This window comes from Opisthocomus hoazin, chromosome 3 (assembly GCF_030867145.1).
Source record: "Opisthocomus hoazin isolate bOpiHoa1 chromosome 3, bOpiHoa1.hap1, whole genome shotgun sequence".
Classification (NCBI taxonomy): domain Eukaryota; kingdom Metazoa; phylum Chordata; class Aves; order Opisthocomiformes; family Opisthocomidae; genus Opisthocomus; species Opisthocomus hoazin.
Genome location: NC_134416.1, coordinates 83,566,401 through 83,586,959, shown reverse-complemented (window position 1 = coordinate 83,586,959; position 20,559 = coordinate 83,566,401). Strand labels below are relative to the sequence as shown.

Sequence of the window (20,559 nt, the reverse complement as noted above, 5' to 3'; positions counted from 1 at the left end):
AAGTGCGTAGTTTGTCTCATGGTGAATAAGCACAAAATACCATAAATTTAGGGAAAAAATCTGTGGCACAACAAGAGGAAAAGAAATCCTATTTATTTGAGCTTGCAATCAATGAAGTAGATTTCAAAATTGTCATTGATTCAGTAGAAACTGGATCAATCCTTTTAATTACTTAAAGTATGATTTACTAAAGAAAATTGTATAGTCTATAGCTTATCATTTATCAAGAGCCCAAGAAAAATGTGTGTTGTAGTTCAATATATGATTTAATTTTCCTTTGAAAACATGATGTCATTTTTCAGAGAAGATTGCTTGTTTTGAGTCTGAAGAAATTTTATAGAAATCTGGTGTGTTCGGATGGAACAGTATTTCTTTGCATATTATCCGCGTAGTTTTCTCGTTGTGCTCCTTGAAAGACAGGCAGTAATACAAAAGCTTTTCATGGGTTAAAACTGTGCTAAGATTTGACCAATTGTAGTCAAAACAGCCCCCTGGTTGGTAGCATTTTAAGTGAAATCATGCCAATAATAAATGCTGTTTGTATTGTAGAGGTCTTTTGGCAGAAACCATGTTAGAGAAACATGTGCTGAATTGTTTTTACATGAAGAGACTTAACACTGCATTGTGGCATATTTACATTATAGTGGCAGCACCGAGAATGATGTAATCTGGCATAATTCTGATTGTCTTCAGTTTTCAGTTTCCCTAACTATGTTTCTTTTTACGTTTGATTCAGTAAGTGAGGATCTAAAACTTTAAGTTTCATGGTTCATTAATAAATTGTGTTCAGTAAAGGTTTTAGGTTCTTTTTATGCAACTTTCTTGCTGCTAATAAGATATTGCTCCTGTACTTCTTATGATGTATGCTTACCTTCCGCTTTCATTCTTCTCTCTACTTCTGGCGTTGGTCATTCATGGAAACAGGATACTGCCTTAACTGGATCTTTAGTCTGATTCCAGTATATGCTTTTATATAATTGGACAGTGTAAGTTTTATAAGTGTAGGAAAATGTATGATAAAAAGCCCCAGGTAAGAATATAGTATTCTTGAAATTTTCTTGACAGTCAATTCTATTTCACTTATATTTCACTGAATCATAATGGTTTGCGTTAACATTCCTTCTGCCCCCCTCCTCCCCAAATTGAGTGTAAGTACTAAGCTTTATTTTCCAATAAATATTAATTATTCACTTTTCCAGAAAAAATACCTTTTTGGTAGATTTTAAAATAACCACAAACATGTTTATATATATACATACCATACCTACAATATGTAAGAGTAGTTTAAAAATGCAAAGAGATAACAAAATAATTTACTGAAATCTTATGATTTGAGGACAAAGGCAGTAGTTTACCTTCTTTGGGGTGCAGGTCATCGTTTTAATTTTATGATATTGGTAATGAATAGACCTATCTTTGCTTCTGCAGAAGCTGTAGAGCAGTTAGTATTGAGTTAGCACCCCAAACTGCATGTGGTAGAATATTACTGAGAAAACAGCACTGCTTCTGTAAACAACAGACACTTAAAGGCAGCAGCCTTAACTTTGGAAATAAACAATAACTTCAAAATCAGACCAAGTTTTAACAGTTTTGAATTCATCCAGTGTCCAGCCTTACTCCCCCATACAATGTCATCTGCGCCAAGCTCCTAGTACCGTAAAGCATATGTCTGTTTGGGAGAGGTGGAAAAGTGGGGTTACAGTCACTGCCAGATGGAAAAATGGTTGTCATTATTGTGGCTTATCACATTTATTTTACTTGCATTATTAAAAGTGGTGGCAAGATAAATTTGGTGTTAAAATTTTGCCACAATGCTTCATCTTCAGAAAAAGCAAAAAACAATCTAGGGAACAGGCTGGTCTGCATTACTTCAGTCCCTGGGAAAATCAAGGAGCCCACTTCTGTGGGCGCATGATATAGAAGAAGGTGACTGGGAACATTCCGCATGGATTTCCCAAGGGAGAATCGCACCTAACGAACCTGATTACTTTCTGTGGTAAAATGACTGGATTTGTGCATGAGGAGAGGGTAGTACATAACTTTAGCAAGGCTTTTGACACTGTCCCCCACAATAGTTGTATATCCAAATTAGGATGTTATGGTCTGTATGGGTGGACAACTGGATGTATAAAACCTGCTTGGATGTCAGACTCAGAGAGCAGTTATTAATGGGATGTATAGAAGTGGTAAGGAGCTGAGTACTGTCTGTTTAACGTTTAAATCAACAACCTGGAGGAAGCAACAGAGTGCACTCTATCAAGTGTGCGGATGAGACCAGACTGGAGTACCAGTTGTTACACTGGAGGACAGCACTGCCATCCAAAGGAGCTAGACATACTGGAGGGATGGGCTAGCAAGAACCTCATGAAATTCAACAGCTGCAAATATGAAGTCCCAAATCTGGAAAAGACTAACTCTGTGCAATGACTGAGGCTGGGTACTGACGGTCTTGGCAACAGCTCTGCTGAAAGGACTTGGGGACTTTGGTAGACTGAAAGCTGAACATGACCTAAGACGATGTCCTTGCAGCAAAGAAGGCCAGCAGTGCCTCGGACTCTATTAGCAGGAACATAGCCAGTAGATCAAGGTAAGAGCTTATCCCCATATCAACACACTTTAGACCATGTCCAGTTTTGGCCTTCCCCAGTACAAGAAGCACATTGATAAAATAAATTAAATTCAGTAAATAAAGTAAATTCAGTGAAGGACCATGTTCTGTTGAAGGCTGGGTCACTGTGCCCTAGGAGGAGAAGCTGAGGGAACTGGCCTGGTTCATCCTAGAGGAGAGAAGGCTTCAGGGGGGGCCTAGTAACAGCCTGTGAATACCTACAGGGTGTTTACATGAAGAACAGAGCTAGCTCTTCGTAGTGCTGCATGGTGGGAAGACAAGAGACAGCCAGTAGTGAGTTTCAGACTGGATATAAATAAAAACTTTTTCACTCCGAGGACAGTCATGCAGTGGATCAGATTTCTCTAAGAGGTTGTACAGTGTCCATCCTTGGAGGTTTTCAAGACCAGACAGCAATCCAGTCTGTGTTATAGCTAGCTGCCCTTTGAGCAGAAGGTTGGACTTGAGACCTCCTAATGTCCCTTCCAATCTCAATTATCCTCTGTCTATGGTCTGCCAGTACCATGTGCAAATTGTTTGGGCTACATTACATTTTTACTCAACCCTGTGATAATAGATATCATTGTAGTTTCTGCTGCCAAAAGGGAAGTGCATTCAACCCTAAGAGAAGTACTGGCAGTAAGCAATTTACGCCTCCTGGTGTAAAGCAGGATGGTCCAACCCATGCTGTGTGAGAGGTACTCTGCATGACTTTTGTAGTTATAATTCATTACAACATTCTTACAAAAATGGTCTTTCAAAATGTACAAAGCTGATTCAGTGGAAAGGTAGGCATATAGGTTGGACTGAATACAAATGAATCCTCTGCTGTCTGTTACTCAAAGCAAAAATCTCATTCTTTGAAGGAGATGGGCAGTAGTTAAGAGAAAATTTTTTCTTTCCCCCCTCACATTCACTTACCTATCCACCCTGTTATTAGAATACAAATATTACAGACGAGAATAAACCTGACAGTAGAAAAGTGTAATCTAATTTCATTAAACCTTAAATAGATATTACTTGAGGAGAGACTGGGAGTTAGCAAACAAATGCATTAATCTGCTGCGTGAACAGTCTTCATTTCCTAATCCTTTGCCAAGTCATCATTTTGCTAGGAGATTCTGATGTTCTGGGATTTCACATCTACTGCTCATATCGAAAATATACTTTTGTACTTCAGAAACACATCTTAATCTTTTGCTGCACTGACTTCTAACACAGAATGAGGGGATATATCAGTTCCTGCACATTTTGTGTTGCTTAGAACAAGCAGTGCTGCTGGCTTTAGACAGACAGAAATCCCTGAAACAATTTTCAGTGATTCAGAAAGGAAAGTCAAGGAAAGCATTCATAGAAGTTCTGAACTAAAAATCATCTACAATGAGAAGTTATAAGTAGAGCGAGCTAGAGAACAACAAACAATTCTGATGAATTTTCAAGTTTAAAAGACTTTACTTCCTCCTTCATCAGAAAAAATTCAAAGCAAAGTGGTGCTATATATATGTCACTGTTTTGTTTCCCTCCCTTTTGTTCCTTTTTTCCCACTCCCATTTCTTTCTCTCTTTCAATTTAAATGCCCTGTTGTCCCATGGTTAAAGACTTTGCCAATATCAAAAGGTCTTCAAAGCGTGTCAGAAAACAGGATGTTGCAACAAGAGCAAGTAGCCTATATTTAGAGGACTGTTGCAAAATGGATCAATTGATTAGAATGAATAAGAAAATTATTAGGTATGGTGTCTTGTTTGAGGGTATTCTGAAAACAGTTTCTGGTTGCTGTTTCCTGGGAGTTCAGAAAAGGTAATACTTGAAGTGTCTGAAAAGAAACTTTAAGGCCATATTTTAAAAATGGCTTGGTGGAAAAACTCTGATGTTTTCTCTGTTCTTCAGTCCCACTGGACAGAGGATGTCCCCTCCGTATACTGAGTAGAAATGGTATATGCCCAGTGATGAATCTTGATAACTGGGATTTATAGTTTAGTATTGATGAAATTGGGGTGTGGCTGACTTAGAAAGAGGGTATGGAACCTGAAGAAAGATTTATTGATGGCTACATTGCGTGTCTCTAAAGAGTGGGTTGTTTGCTGAACTGAACCTGATTTTTATGCCAAAAGCCAGGCTTTATCTGAGGCTTAAGGATGACTGGAAGATGTTACAATAGGTTTTGAACTTCCCTTTCTAAGAAATTCTGGAAAATGTCTTTCCCTCCTCTTAAGACCTCAGAGTTATAGGTAGAAATGCAGAGAATAATGATAAAAGTAATTCTGATGAAACATATGCAGCAATTATTATGGAGTGGTTTCACAAAGAAATTTCAAAATATATTTTTTGAAAATGCAGATGGATTTTTCATACCTTTGCCTTTATAAGGGTTATAACAGGTAATAAATCTCTACAAATGTAACTTTTTTCTCATGAAGCCTCAATGCTGTATATTATCCAGAAACTAGTCCCAACATAATGAAGTGATTTGGAAGAATGCATGAAACTAATTTTGGAAATGCTGTCAAAACAGTTTGTATTTCTATTGTTTGTCTTACTAGATGAGAGTAAATTGATGCAAAATAGTGCACAATTCGATTCCTCCATAATTATTTTTACAGTTCTATCTTTTTTCTTTTGTTTTTGCAATCAGTACACAACACTTTTTGCTAGGGAACAATCCAAGGTCTTAAGAAGAAAAAAGTTGTGTGTGTGTTTTTTCTAAAAAATCTTAGATGAAATACTGTCATTTTCATAGAATCAGAATGCTTAGGGTTGGAAGGCACTTTTAGAGGTCATCTAGCCCTCCTCCCCTGCAGTGAACAGGGACATCTTCAATTAGATCAGGTTGCTCAGAGCCCTGTCCAACCTGGGTTTGAATGTTTCCAGGAATGGGGCCTCCACTGCCTCTCTGAGCAACCCATTCCAGTGTTTCACCACCCTCAGTGTAAAGAAATATCTTCCTTATATCTAGTCCAAATCTACCCTCTTTTAGTGTAAAGCCATTACTCCTTGTCCTATCACAACAGGTCTTGCTAAAAAGATTGTCCCTGTCTTTCCTATAGGCCCCCTTAATGTACTGAAAGGCTGCAATAAGGTCTCCCTGCAGCCTTCTCTTCTCCAGGCTGAACAACCCCAACCCTCTCAGCCTTTCCTCGTAAGAGAGGTGTTCCATCCCTCTGATCATTTTTGTGGCCCTCCTCTGGACCTGCTCCAACAGGTCCATGTCCTTCTCGTGCTGAGGGCTCCAGAGCTGGACGCAGGACTCCAGGTGGGGTCTCACCAGAGCAGAGTAGAAGGGCAGAATCACCTCCCTCAGCATGCTGGCCACGCTGCTTTTGAAGCAGCCCAGGATATGGTTGGCCTTCTGGGCTGCGTGCACACATTGGTGGCTCATGTCCAGCTTTTCATACACCAGTACTCCCAAGTCCTTCTCGGTGGGACTGCTCTCAATCCCTTCATCCCCCAGCCTGTATGGATACCAGGGGCTGCCCCAACCCAGATACAGGACCTTGCATTTGGCCTTGTTGAACCTCATGAGATTCACATGAGCCCACCTCTTCTGCTTCTCCAGGTCCCTCTGGATGGCATCCCATCCTTCTGGCATGTCAACTACACCACTCAGCTTGGTGTCATCTTCAAACTTGCTGAGGGTGCACTTCATCTCGCTAAGTCATTGATGAAAATATTAAACAGGACCAGTCCCAGTATGGACCCCTGAGGGACAGCACTTGTCAGTGGCGTCCATTTGGACATCAAGCCGTTTGACCACTACCCTCTGGCTGTGACCTTCCAACCAATTCCTTAGCCATCGAACAGTCCACCCATCAAATCCGTATATCCCCAATTCCTGACAGACTACAGGTTCTGATCAAATTGTGCAGCTTTCACAGTTTAATGTGCATGGTGTCATAATATATGTAGTAAAGTGAAGTCACAGACCTTAAAGTTATAAGCAAAAATATATACTTATATGTGCTTTGTATGTAGTGAAGAGCACAAGAAAGCTTAAATTGACTGCACGTTTTCCAATTCTATAACTGCTACTTCTGACTGTATTATTTCAATTTTGTTAAGGTTATTGAAAGTAATCTGCAGATAATTTTTGTAGAAAGGAGCTGTAGGCTTTTCCTCTCAGTCTGAGAAGCACCTTTTTAGTGTAGAAACTGCAATATAAATGCAGTAATAGTAATGATCAAAGTAGTCGTAATCTGAGTCACAAGTCAAGTGTGAAAGCTTTAGGTGGTCTGTTTGTATGTATTAATACTTTCTAGTTCGAAAACAGAGAAACAGGAAAATCAAAGTGCGGATGGATAATGGGGCATATGCAGTGTGGCAGTCAGTCATCACCTTTTAAAACTATTTCTCTTCTGTTGTAACAGAAAACACAGTTGCTTTATCTCTTATGCCTTTCCTTGACAAAGGTATAGTGTGCTCTTACATAGTTGTAAAGCACCCCTGCAACTGTTTGAAAACTACTTGCGTGTAACTTCTTACCCTTCTGGCCTTATGCGATGTCATTTTAAGACGCTTGAAGCAAGGGCAGTCATCAATTACTCTGCTGTCTGAAACTGGTGCATGTTGGAAGCCACCAGTCCTAACAGCAGCACGATGATCTTAACATTTGTTTAAAAAAATCAAGCAGTAAACCATAAAATTAGTAACTTTATTCTCTACTTCTTTTGCAGTGACCACTACCTCTGATAAAGGAAAGGTAGCTGCATGAATGCTTTATTTATATTATTAGTCTTTCCAGGAAACATTCTGCGGCAAAATTTAAAGAAAGTTTTAAAATATTGCATAGTTTTGTCTTCAACAGTCTAATGTTCACTCTGGGATTTATGGTAATGTCACTAAGAATGCTTGCTATATATTCCTGCTAGAATATTTATGGTTTTTTCCATGTTGAATATCTTTAAAGACAAGGAAAGATTGTATAAACCATAGCTGGTTTAATATGTAATTTAAACAGAGATGTCGGTTTGCCACTGCCTTGTGTATTGTGTCATCTGTACTGGGCAAAGTGGCTTTAAAATGTTACCAAATGAGAATGGTCACGTCTAAAGTCCAGGCTACATACCTATAAGTGATACTACAGGGCTTTAGAGAATCAAACCAGCATTTTAAATGTCCAGTAGTACTGATTTCCCTTGACTTTATCGTTGTGTGTAGAGATAAATCATTCTGCCAGCTCCAGTTGGAGAGTGCTAAAGAGGTTTCTTAATAAATAGATGGCTCTATAGCTGGTTAAATTATTCATTGACTGCAATTTATATGGGAGAATCGTAGATCTTTATTTGGTTCACAAATTACCTACCACTTATTTGTAGTCATTTCTTGTTATTATAATCAACCCATATATAGGTCATGATTTTGATTAGTTTGTTGCTGATATTTGCTCATATAGTTTGTTCATATTTTAGATAGCATGTTCATGAATTGCCTGCTGCAAGTAGATGGCATTTGTATTCTCTTCTCTCGTGGGACAAATGTAAGTCAGAGGAGCCCTTTTTTTTCTGTTCACAAATTATCACTGTGTCTTTATAATTGCCCAGCTCTGTCGGGTAGAGACTATAAATAAATGTCCAAAGAACATATGCTGTGTGCTCTTCTGTGCCACCACTGGAAGTCAGAATGGCTGCAAGCAGCAGCTACTGGATGAAGAACAGCTGGCTCTGTTTGCACGGGAGTGAGACTAATGTGCGGGCCAGGGAGGGAAAGGTTGTGAAGAGCTGGAGAAAAAGTCTCAGCCTTCCATTAAAAAGAGACCAGCTCCTCTTTATCACAGTGGTGTTGATCTTTCAGATCCTGTTTGACTACTTTATAAACCTAGAATGGACAAATAGCCTTTCTGGGTTTTCTGGGTACTAGCACCTCTTCTTCCTGGCAGGGAACCTAGACTTGATAACCCCTACATTCATTTGTTATTAGATAATTCTAATGCACAGAATATGAAGTTGCAACTGAAAGGTGTCTTACAAGGTACTCAGTGTTGTTCTGTTGTCTTCAAAGCTAAGGTACCTATTAGCATCTAGTCTATATTAAAATCTCTTGTTTTGTTCCTTGTAGCGTGTAGTGCTGGTTAAAAGACTTGGTCCTAATTTTGAAAACAGCTGTTGGAATTTGCCTTATCTCAGTGTGAAGTTTGACCATTGAACCAACTGTGTAACTCTTGCATGAATACGCAGCTGGTGTTCAGGACTCTTCCCCAGAGATGTGGGGAGGAAGCATTCCTTCTGACGGGACTTGGCCGTATCAGAACTTTTCAGAAAGGATTAGGCAACTTGTCACGTTGCTGAGCATTGTGAACATCTTTAGAATATTCTGCAAGGCCTTTTAAAAAGCCTTTAATTTAAGGTGGACATGCATAAGAGTGACTCAGTGAACCCTTCCTGAACAAAGAAGTGGAATAGTTAATTGGGGGGAGGAGAGAGGGAAGTTCAAACCATACATGAAACTCATGTTTAACTCAAAAAAACCCAAAATGTTGGATCACAGGCATGAGGGCATTATATGTGTGATGTTCAGTGTGAGCTGTCTGAACAACAGCTGTGCTTTATGCTGCAATTGCTGCTGAAGTTCCATGCACATCATTCTGGATTTGAAATGGATATATTTCCTGGATTTGGCTTATCTGGGGACTGAGGCATAGGGACATGTGCTATGCAAACTGAAGATGAGTTTGGGTAGAGGATAGTCCCTAAAACATTCTAGTCAGCCAAGTTTGTGATGCTTCTGGATCTGTACAGTAGTCAGTTGTCTTTCTGACACTTCCAATGAAACTACGACTCAGTTAAGAAATCAGGCGAGGTTTATTGTGGGTTATTATCTGAGAAACAGTTTTCTCCACTTGTGCATGTAAGTGCTTCTTCGATCTGGGCACTGGAAAATTTATTCAATGGGAAAACACTATCGTATTCATGGCAATCGTTAGGTAGTACAAGGTATTTATTACTGTGGTTGCATGAAGGAAGGCAGTAAAAAATAATAGGAGCAGTAAGCACTCCCTGTCCAGTCAGATCCAATCAGAGTTAATACATCTCAACTTTGGGAGACTGGCAGGGATCCAGGGCCTGTATTTGATAGTAATTTTAATCCTTTGTGTACGGTGTGGCATTCTTTACTGCTACACTGTGTCAGAAAGCAAGCCTTAAATCACAAGAATCATTTCTTCTTGAGATTAATATCTATGTGTATTATCTACTCTGCTACTTTAGTTAGAGGTTACACATTTCTTTAGAGGTGCTCGTCTCCACTACCTGTGGAGTCCAGTCTTACCTACTGACTAAACATTTTAGCAGATCTCTCCAAATTTGGAATATTTTCTATTCCAGAGAAGAAGCTTCTGGAAAATTAATACAGACTTTTGTTTGTTTATTTCGTTGTGAATTGTGTTACCCAATAACGCAACATTATAGTTTTATTTCTTTCTCTTTTCAGAATCCAGGATGTCAAAATTATGCATCTCTTGACAGGTGTAATGTTTCCCTTTCAGAACCATAAGAATTCTTGTGTCTTCTTTGCCTCAGGGCTGTAGGTTTTGTGTATGTATGTGTGATTTTTAGTGCAGTAAAAGTTGGATATTGGCAACAAGAGTGGCTGTAATTACAATCTATTGTCAAATGAGCATTTTCTAGAATAGGTGTTATTTGCATGTTGCTCTTGATATTGAATCTGTTTAGTTATCATCTAACTGGCCTCAGGGAGTAAAATTTTTTCCTGTTTGGGAAGAAGAGTGTGTTGCCAGTCACAGTCTTCTCAACCACCTGTGTCTGAACCACAGCCTAGTTTGTCCTAATTTATGTCTGTAAGTATAAGCTGGATGGCTCTTTAGACTTCTGAAAACCTCTTTTGGGATTCTTGGTAAAGGTGGTCTCATAGCACGTGCTCACATGTTAATGTGTGTATTGGCAGGATCTGTTTGAATCAAACACAGTAACTATGATCAAAGGCAATGAATACGTACATTTTGTTTTCGCTTAGATTTGATGCACCAGCATAGTCTAGATATTCTGTTTCATTTTGAACATGGCATTGTTGAAGTGCATTTCTTTTCTGAGCTGGAAGATTGTGCCATTTTGCATGCCAAGTCATTTCAATGTGATGCAAGACAAAAAAAAATGTTGTACTGGCCTTCTTTAAGTTCTGGCTTCATATGTCAAGAGCCTTGTAAATATTTTTTTATTACTGAGTAACTTTATAGACAGAACTTGGGTAAATTAAATACGAATTTAAAATGAGGTTATAGCTTGGTGAGATCAAGGACTTTGTGCTTGATGTTGTTATGAATCACGCCTTTGTTCTGTATTGCCTACCTAAGATTTCCAGATAACTTCACAAGGAAGAAAAGGAGAATGACTGTGGGGTATTAGAGCCAAACTTTAAATTGTTGTCAGTCACCTGTTTACCGAGTCCTGAGAAAGAAATTTCTCTTCTCAAACTCATTACAGCCTCATCTAAAGATTTTATGCTGTAGTTTTAACCATGTCCTCTCTGGATGAACAGCATTTCTTAAACCAGTGTTAGTATCTAAAGCATTGATATGTGTTTGAATTCTCACATTTTCATATAACTTTCTGAAGGGGATATGTATGGTGATACTTGGTATATGGGGACGTAATCAAGTAGCCATGCCTTGAGCAAATCTGATACACTTCCATGGGATTATCCTCTGCAATGAACACAGCAGCACGAGAGAGAAAGGTCGGTCTGTCGATACAGTGATCCGTATTTATATGGGCTACGTAGAGCTGAGGTTTAATTTCTCTTGGGCTTCAGAGTTCAAAGCCATCTCTTCCTGAGATGAGAGAAAGGACTGCTGTGGGTGGGGAGAAGCCCTCCCAGATCCCCTCACTGACAGTGTTTTAATCTGTGTGCAGAGCACACCGTTCATCTGGCCTGCAGATACCGGAGCACAGCAGCTCACAAGCCAAGTAGGCAGACGATTCAGCTAGAGACGAGATGCCTTGCTCCCTGCTGCAAGGACTATTCAAATATTTTTCCAGTGCCTTTTTAAATAAGCAGTAAGTGCTCCCTGGAATTCCCTAAGGGCATGGAAGGCACCTGTTGCTTGCAGGGCATAAAATCACGTAAGCTGCTGCTGAAAGTAAGGAAGAGGTGTTTTTCACAGGCTCAGTATATTGCTTTTCTCTCTCGCCCCTGTTCCCAGCCCTTTGATACTCTTCCCCATCGGTGTAGGTTAACACAACTCTCAGAGACTTCATGATTTTTCTTGGCTGCTGCTGAGACTTTTCTGTCTTGAGTTCAGCTGTCTCCTATACATCAAGGGGGACTAAGGTAACTGCCTGTCCCGAGTTCTGAATTTGTCAGCAAATCAAGTCAGCATTGCAAGAAAACAGCATAACAAAAGAAGTTTTAAATCTTCAGTAGGAAAAGATACCTGCTGAAGTATCTATACTAAGAAATTGTTAGTTACATAAAACGGTTTTACAAAATATGAAGTTTCAAGTTTTAAATCTTTTCCCTCTAAATGGTATTGCTGTTCTGAATACCAGTTTGACCCATGAGTCTTAACAGAAAGCTAGCAGCTGAACCCAGATCTCACAAGTTTCCAAATTTATCCATAAGAACAATGTCTGTATTAAAACTTTCTGTATTAAAACTTTTATAATTGTAAAAAATAATTAAATGAGATTGAAAATTAAAGATCATGAAAAGATACTACTTCATAAAATCTTAAAATAACCAATGCTTTATGTCATATAAAGAAAAGTAATGCACCACAGATTCAAATGTAAATAAATGGGTTTTTAGCAACTCTAGCCTGTTAAGGAACTGTAGCTGCTATAGCTTTTGCTTATAGGTATTCTAAAAATATGTGTTAACTTCTGAGTAAGTTGAGTGCAAGAACTGTTATGGATATATTCAGCTCCTCCGAATCAGAAAAAAAAATTACGAATTTGTATCATCTGTCTTAGTCACATCGGAAGAGAAGGAGACTTTTGAATAAATGTGGCCATAGATGGCTTTAAATTCCAGTTTGACATAGGAGGTATGAAACGGCCACTGGGGGTTGGTACACAAATTGCACTATTTTCTAAACTATAAAACATTTTTGATTCATAGGAAGCACTGCTAGTGGAAACCTTAACTGTACCAACTTGCAATATACTGTACTTTAAGAAGCAGTGGACGTTTTGTGTATTAAAGCGGGTTTTTAACTTTTTGCATTGTAATCACGGGAAGAAGCCTTTACTGATTCAACTGCAAGTTGAGTATGTCCTTGGTGCTTTTGAGACATTGTAATACATGGGAATTAAGACTACAGGGGATAGAAGCATTCTAAAGAATGCATTGTGGTTAAAAAGCTTTCTCTGGAAAAGAATGAAGAGAAGACTGAGATGGTATTTGTCCTGATTTCTGTTGATAGGTAAATTCCAAAATCGTTTTACTTGAAAATTTAAACTAAATTTCTTTTTTTCTGGGGAGAGTGAGAGTGGGTTTAATCTTCAATAGTTGTTGGACAGTGTTTGTCATGAATTTGTATGTTCTTTCTCTGTCCTACCAAACACATGGCTTTGTTTGAGCAAAGCACCTTATTTTGGAATAACTAGTATCCAAATGAACAATTTTTTACTCAATAGACTCTTTGAATCAATAGTTCTAATTCCTGTGTGGAAAGCATAGTCCGTAAATATTCCCTTCTGACCTGGATTTGTCTGGGATAGAGTTGATTTTCCTCCCAGTAGCTGCTGTGTTTTGGATTTAATACGAGAAGAATGTTGATAACACTGACGTTTTCAGTTGTTGCTAAGAAATCAAGGACTTTCTCTAGTCCCATACTCAGCTAATGCGCAAGCGTGCAGGAGCTGGGAGGGAGCACAGCCAGACAGATAGCAGAGCTGGCCAATGGAAATATTCTATACCATTAGGCATCATGCTCAGTTCATGACTGGGGGTTCGCTGGGGGCAAGAATCTCCTTTTTTTTAATTCTCTTTTCTGTGAGTTTGAAACCTATCTTGTCCGGGAGTTCGAATTTTTCCATGAGTTCGGTCTTTTTTCTATGAGTTTGGCAAGTTGTGCAAAATTCATGAGTTTGGTGAAATCCACGAAGTTTGCAAGCTCCAGGAAACCGGGGCTGGCTGCACAATTGTCATCGGGCAGTGATAAAATTGTATTGTGTATAGCTTGTTTTGCATATTCAATAGTAGTAGTAGTGGTAGTAGTATTTCCTGTGTTTTCTTATTAAACTGTCTTTATCTCAACTCGTGAGGTTTTACCTTTTTTACCTTTTGTCCATTTCTCCTCCTCATGCCAGCGGGGGGGAAGGAGGGGGTGAATGAGTCACTGTCTAGTGCTTAGTTGCCAGCTGCTGGGTTCAACCACGACACCTTCATAAAATAAATAGATGTTAAATTTTGACATACAGCTGTGAGAGACTCCTCTAGTTGTAGAGATACAACTGAAGTTCTCTTGGAATAGCCAATGAGAAGAATTAAGGGCATGAAGAAGCTTGCTAATCATTCCAGGAGGTATGCAAATAGATTTTGGCAAAAATTGCACCTTTCAGATGCTTAATAGTTGGCAAATGAATTAAATTATATCTCCTGCATAAAAGCCTGGGGACCTGAAATAGACTGTCATACCTCCTTTGTTGACAGGTGCTATCAAAAATGTATCTTATTTCAGCTTTAATTCAAATTAGTTTCCAGTACAATAATATTTACTTGAAATGCAATAGGAAAGTGGGAGTAAGAAAGAGTCAAAGTAAAACTAAAATATTATGCATACTTGCTTTTTATAGACTATCTTTTAAAACTGCTGTTGTTACATTCAAGAAATGAATAACAAAACCAAAACATATTGCAGAAATACTAGGGATCTTACCCAGAGAAGAATATTTTAATTTTTCTACATTTTTCTTCTGCTGCTTCCAAACCTCTCTTCAAAGAAAGAGCCAAACCTTCCCTATTTCCTAAGTGTGGTAGGTAACCAACTGTACTGTGCTTTGAAACATTTAATGCACTGAACACTGTGTGGTATAACTGTTTGTATATAATTTAAAGATGGCTTTTACTAAAGTATGTTAAAATGATGTAAGTACCATTTTTACACTTCTTTTTTTTCTTATTAATTGTCCGGACACCAGAAAACTGTATAATCTGATTGTAGGATTGCTATGGACTGTGTATAGTATGACAGGAAGCAGGAAATTGTGATTGATTAGTTGTGGAAGTTGCTTTTCCTTAAATTTGGAAGTCTTTGCTTCCCTGCTCATTTTTCTTAACTTTTCTCTTGCTACTAAAGATACCAGCAGACCAGCAATGACTATGTTTGTGCCTGGACTTTCCAAAAAGCTTTTAAGCTGTAAAAGTCTGTGCTTTTGTCTGGCTCCTATGGCCAAGGATTCTTAGATTGTTGTTACTCCCCAGTAATTGTAGAAATACATAAATAACCTCTGAAATCAAAAACACTTTGAAATTTGGCACGGAGAGGGGATGATTTGGTTTAAAATCCAGGATCATAAATAAACACCCAAAACAACCGCCCTGCTTTTCTTTCTGGAGTAGACCTAGAAAGGACAAGTTTTTGTATTTACTTCACATGGAGCGAAAAACTCCAAGATCAAACATATTCACTATTTTGGGCTAAGGTCTCACATTAACAAGCTGCAAGATTTCTCAAGCCCCAGACTGTGGCTTTCTTTGTTAAACATCTCTTGTTCTACTTAGAAAATCCAGTTTCTTGAGACACATTGATGATGCTGTAATGATTCAGCCGAAAATATAGCTTACTTGGTAGATTATGTAGATTTTTAGTTGTTTTGCATTCTTGCAACTATAAAAAACAAGTAGGTAATCTAAGAACTTCAGTTAGGGCAGGCTCACGTCTTGGTGGTTTGTGTATATTTTCTGCAGGTGACAGAAACCAATTAGTATTCATTTTTGTTCCAGAATTTCAGTGTTATTAATACTGGCTTTTATAGTACCAAGTTTGTCACATGGATTACTGTTGCTCCAGTTAATCAACTTTAATGAAATTTAATTAAATGTTCATAAGCAATGATTGATGAGTTTTCCAGAGTGCTTGCATACTTTTTCTCCAACAGTGTCCTACGGTGGACTAAGGAAAACTAAGATATTTGAGTAAGGCAGAGCCTAAGCTTCTCTGTTTCCTGTGAGTAAGTGATCGCACAGAGGGTAACCAACATTTAGCCTATTTAGTGTTTAAAAACAAGTCTTCATATTAACAAGGCAGAACAATTTACAACATTTCTTGGCAAAAGGTAACAAAATTCTTTTTGTATTTCCAGCTACAATATTTGTTAGAAGCTTTTGTTATACAGTTGCATAATTGCCTTTTTAATCTAATAAAAATGCTTTATATCTGTATTTCTGTTAATATCCACCAGTGTCTTGTTATCATCATGATGATAATGAGCTGTAATAGCAAAGCAATCAGAGTAGTTTATTGTTGAAATTCTTCTTATGCTTATCACAGTTTTTATTCACTGGAAAGCCTGCAAAACAGAACATGTTCAGATTTTTAACTTCCATTTTTAACTGCAACTCATAGAAAAATCAAATCATCTCTATTGTTATACCAAGAAATATATTAAAAGTAGAGAAAGAGAACAAATTAAGTAGCACACTGGTCAGATTATTCAAACAGAGGTTTAATTTCAAATGGAGAGACAAACTATGAACATGTAAAGCTCGAAAGATAAAAAGATGTTAAAAATTGAGATTTGTACCTTGATAACACATCAGATTCCATATTCATTTTTGAGGTTCACTTTTTTCCCCAAAGAAGTAATTAATATAGATTTTAAAATATGAAAATATTTAAAGTAAAACACTTTAAATTCAGGTGGGAATTTAAATATCAAACTGTATTCTTTTTGTTTTCTGTATCCTTGTAGAGATACTACATTTATGCGTAATATATTTTTAATTTTTAAAGCAGAACGGTCGAAGCTCAGTCTTTCACTTGTCCTTTAGGCTGTAGTGTGATTAAAAACCTATTCCTCTAAATCAAGTATAAATACGTATCTCAGAAACCTGGAGGTAAAAGATAAATTAAGTTACAGAGAATGCTTATACTATCTTCTAAATATGCCCTTGCTTTAAACCAAATTGTACCCCAGACCCATATGGGAAAACAGATTATAGCAAAGGCTTTAATTACCCATATTCTACTGGTGATTTAGCTAATTTTAAAGTTATTTTTAGGAGGGGCGAAAAAGAGCAAGTTTTAAATCCACTCATGTTCTGTGTAACATATGCATCTTTTTTGGTGCTACACAGATTGCTAAATCAGAAGTCCTGGGCTTTCCCTTTGGAGGCTCAGCCAGCTGCTGTGTTAGCTGTTCCTGTGTCTTTTTTCTGTGCGGCACACACTTAAGCCCTGATGCAATCTAATACTTTCTGTCATAGAAATAGTTCTGTGCTGGTAACTAAATGCACATTCTGCTTTGCAGTCGGGCTTTCTTTCACGTCCTGCAGTGGAGGAAAGCAAATACTGATGATACTTTTTTTTCACAGAGGATTTTTATCAATGACTTTGCAATTTCTTTGATTTTGCACTATTATATGATCTGTATGTCAGTTTTATATTTGGTATTTCAGTTTATTTTTCTGAAAGACCTCTGCCTTGAAGACAATCCTAATACCCTGTTTTTTCTGTTGCTATGGTGTTTAATTAATACAAATGTTATATGATGAATGTAAACACTGTTTATGTACACACGTGGATAACATTTACAAGAAATTTAACATTAACATGTTTTTTTCTTTAATTTCAAAAGTCTTAATATTATCTGACTGCTTTTATTTTCCCACTGGAAAATTAATTTGTATTCAACAAATAATATGCAAAACCAGTATATAATGGTTCAAAATCAAAATAATTAATGAATTTTATTTTCCAAAGCCTGTTTCAAATTACAGTTGAAAATATATATAATTTATATCCATTTTAACTGCGCTTTAAAATGTATTTTCCCAAATATCCATTTATTAGTTTTAAACTTTGCTTTAAAACAAAATAACCTGATTATTATGTTGACAGATTGTTAAGGGTGTCAGTGAGTCTGTTTTCACATATTAGAATGTACAGAGAGTTGTGTATTTCTTGGATAGGTGGTACATTATTCAATTACAAATGTCACCTGAAGTACCGAATATAGCTTTAGCTGTGTCTTGCATTACCTGTCACTTTCCTCCGTATTGACCACATTCTTTCATCTGGTTAATATATCTTGCTTTTCTAAACAATATTTTGTGAGGAAATTGCAAAATTGGCCCTTATTTACGTTGACTGTTCTTAGTTTATAATTTGCAGTCAGTTTTGCTGTTCCTGGAGTTTTTCTTCTTATATGCGAGGAGATCTTTAGATCTGTAAAGGCACCTTACTGTGCCCATGAAGTACAGGAATGCTTGTAAAGTCGCAAACATAGGCATACAACTGGCCTGATGGTATATTTGAGACAATTACAAGTTTCTTTTGCTGGCAACTCATACAGTTTAGAAAGTACCAATGAATTTTTTTTGCGATGTGACTGAAAGATGATACCATAGGCTTCTCCACTGAAAAATGTTGACTGGGATTCTGTGTGCTGGTGCTGGCTCAGTTGCTTTCTGGAGACCAACCCTCTCTCTAAGATACTGTGCTAAACTTCAATAAAATTAACATTAAATTAGGTTTTGTTTCACTGTCAAATATGACATGAGTTAAGACTGAGTTTCCCTCCTGAAAAGGAATGGGAAGAGGTTTTTCCCTTCTTTTAAAGAAGTGAAAGGAACTAACTTCAATATTGACTCATTTTGGATGATAGGTTAAAGATGTTTTTGCTTGAAACATGCAGCAATATTCGTAAACATAGTAGCTCATATAAATATTTATTCTTCTTCATAGCAAGAAGTTGCTACAACTTCTTTGAGTGTCTTTATTTCTGTTAGGAGGAAACTCCAGAAATTACAGGTTTATTAGTTTATTGCATCTGGCGTTTGTTTTGTATGTTCATTTTCTGTTTTCCTTTGTAGGTGTCACCATAGATATTACAATGATTTCAACCACACTCTTGCAGTGTTCTCCATTGCTGTCTATTCTTTATACAATTTGCACCTTAAACTTTGCTTCTCAGTTTTAAAGATCATCCTTTCATTTTGTCCCATTATATTTTTGTTCATTAGTCTCTGTTGCCTCCAAGCTTGTTCTCTAGAACCCCATCTCAGGCTTTCCATTCAGTTCTATTTCTTTCCTCTTCATCTTCATTCACAGTGAATAGATTTCGAAAGTTCAGTTGCTGGTTTTGCAGATCTCTTTAAAAGTATTGCAGTACAAGTTAACAAAGCACATTATTTACTCATTCTGGCCAATGTCATTAACTTCTACTACTCCTGTATATACTCGGTCATCCTTAAACCAAGGCTGTCAGGTGTCTGGATCTATTCCAGCATGTCTTGTTTATGCTCAGAAAGCGAAGATGCCATTCATTTGGATTCTTAAATAGCTGTTGGACTCAGGCTTGACATTTGTGATGAAACTGGAACCTTGCCTGTGTCCATGGCAATAAAGTTACATCCATTAGGAAGGTCTGTGTTTACTATTCTTCTCAGCTATTTCTTGGTGGAAATGGACAGTTAGTTTGATTATAAAGTAAATATTTGCTTGAAAGATTTTGATAGGTCTGAAACCCTCCATGCCCCAGAGCTGTATTCAAGACTAATTTATTCCCCTACTTCTCTTTTTATTTTGCTTTATAAATATGGTGTGAAAATGATTGAACAGACAACACTTTTGAGGATGGAACTTTCACAAGTTTTTTAGGAAATCTGCAATCTTTGCTGGAGGCTGGATGCGTAATTTTGCACAAATTGTAGTAACATTGGAAGCACTGGAGCAAAACACCTGACTTGAAAGTACTGATGCAATGGCTATGATTTTCCACTGTAAGGAAGCCTGGTATGGACAGTAGTACATGCTAGTATAGCTTGAGGATGTTGATAGCTATGTATCCTTGCTACATACCATAGTCTTATGAATGTAGCTGCCAATTCAATCTGTGTCTGTCTTAAAGTTGCAGAATAAAACCAGATCCTCACCCTAGTTTGGGCTCCCAGGTTTTCGATGCAAAATCAGAGTCATAGGCAGGAGGAATTTAAACCAGGGAAGATAGATTATAGAAGGTCAGAAGCAGGAGAGTCTACTGAGGCAGAGGTAGATCTCAGATAATGTTTTATTCCTTTTTACTGAACTTGCATATGACCCACATTGCTGCTGTGAAGGGCAGTGTTTCTTCCAGACAATCTGTGGGATCTCTGGCACTGCTTCTTCACTTAAAGCCCAGTCATTTAGGACTTTTGGCATTTCTGTATGAGTGCTGGTCCTCTTAGACAACGAATCGGAAACTAATTATTTGGGAGGTGCTGAAAGAAGGCAAAAGGGAATGGGAGGAATGGAGACAGTATGACAAGATAAGAAGGAAGAACAAGGAGCAATAACAGCTGTCCTGGGGAAGGCATTAGTGCTGCAGTTCTCAAGCTGAGAATGGTTTCTTTCATTGTAGAGTAGTACGCTGCTGTAACCGTATTCTCCAGGTCATAGACCTGAATGTAAAAGAATTTTAATTCTGCCCTTTACAATAAACAAATTTACTGAGGAGAAAAGAAACACAAAACATTCAGGTTTGATTATATTCTCCTGTCCAAAGCTGCACCTCTAAATCAAGTGTGTATGTAGGCATGGGGGAAGAAGGCATCCAGTCTTGTTTATTTTCTTCTGTCTTTGGGGAAGTGACAGCACAGTGGGAGGAAGAAATGTTAGACTGTACAAGAAGTGTGCTGAATGCATACCTGATTTTTGCTTCGTACAGGAAAAGGATGGCAAGCCAAGTGCAATGTACCATGAATCACTGAATCTGTTGGCTGCCGGTTAGACAAGTGATGTAAAGTCATACTAACTGATCTATAAGGTGATACCAACTCATTCACATGTGTAAAATGGTCTC

General features: G+C 37.7%; 1 protein-coding gene across 11 annotated transcripts in view; it reads left to right on the top strand.

Annotated features, from left to right (window-relative positions):
- Positions 1-20,559, top strand: part of SEMA5A (semaphorin 5A) — a 446,528-nt gene that overhangs the window by 233,694 nt on the left and 192,275 nt on the right. The window lies entirely within an intron of this gene.